Here is a 1,388-nt window from a genome sequence, read left to right on the forward strand (position 1 = left end):
ATTCCAAAAAAAAAAAAAAAAAAAAAAAAGGAAATAGTAAATACTAAAAATTGAGGCTGGGTTGTAGCTCTGTGAAAGAGTATTCACTTAGCATGTGCAAGGCCCTGGGCTCAATACTCAGAACAATGAAAAGGCAAAAACAAGAAACAAATAAGACACCTAAAGTTAGTCACTTCCTATCTATTGTAGTACCTCAGTGCTCTGAGATTGTCTAGCAGAAACACCCTACAATGACGTGCATGGAGGTACGTGATCCCCTCCCAAACTTGCATTCAGTGGCAAGTGTGTTGGTGCCTGGAACCTGGGCATTGGGGAGAACCGCCACCAAAGAGGCTAGCAGGTGAAGGGTAGCAGGATATGATTCTTGTTTTGTGAAAATGATGTAAAAGTTAAAGTATAAATAAATCTGAAAGCTTATCATTATAAAGAGAGAGAGAGAGAGAGAGAGAGAGGGAGAGAGAGAGAGAAAGACTTGGGAGCTATTATTCCAGTACCTGAAACGATCTCCAGCAGTTCAGCAAAATCACAAGAGCTGCGGGAGTGCAGTGAGGTCAGGAATGTGACCTAGCAGCTTCACCCTCGTGCAGCTCACCTGGGCAGCTGGTTGTTGAGCGCTGTGGTGGACACGGAGTTTGAATGCCCCTGAAGATCACCAGTAGAGCTCCTTCAGCCTTCTTAGTGTGTATCGTGTGCATCTGGTTGATAGATACGTAGACCACAATCTTTCACTGCTATAACCAACGCTTCTGTGAATCAGCCTGGGGTCGTCACAGATTCAGTGGCCTCAGTAGCCGCTGCCAAACGGCCCTCCATGAATACTTCAGTAACTGGTGCTTCTGCCAGAAACACAGGCAGTATCTGTTTTCCCGTACCCCAAGCAATTCTCTACCGTTCGTCCAGCGTTCTGTGTTATGCCACATATTATGTCAATGATTGCTAATAATCCACTTAAGATTTTTAAAGTACAATTTTAGTTGATAACTTGCCTTACTGTTTGTGTTTTCATTTTTGCAGAAATGGAGATTGAACTCAGGGTCTCATGCATACTAAGCAAGTCTTCTCCAACCCCATGTTTGCATTTACTTAGTATTGGAATTTTTCTTTTCTTTTTCCTTCCTCCCTCTTTTGTTTTTCAGTGCTCGGGTGGAACCCAAGTCCTCACACATGCCAGGCAAATGTTCTACCACTGAGCTGCACCCCCAGGCCTTCAACTCCATCTTCTGTGGTCTCTAGGCAATTTGTTTGAGTGATGGTGACATTTACTCTTTGAGATACCAGGTAAGAAGCAGCCTTCCTCAGGTGGTGACTGATCACACCAGAGAACAAGAGCTGGAGGTTGGAAACCTTTGCAGGTACCCTATCTTTTTTTTTTTTTTTTTTTTTTTTTT

Source organism: Fukomys damarensis, unplaced genomic scaffold (assembly GCF_012274545.1).
Source record: "Fukomys damarensis isolate Sample0158 unplaced genomic scaffold, DMR_v1.0_HiC HiC_scaffold_15, whole genome shotgun sequence".
Classification (NCBI taxonomy): domain Eukaryota; kingdom Metazoa; phylum Chordata; class Mammalia; order Rodentia; family Bathyergidae; genus Fukomys; species Fukomys damarensis.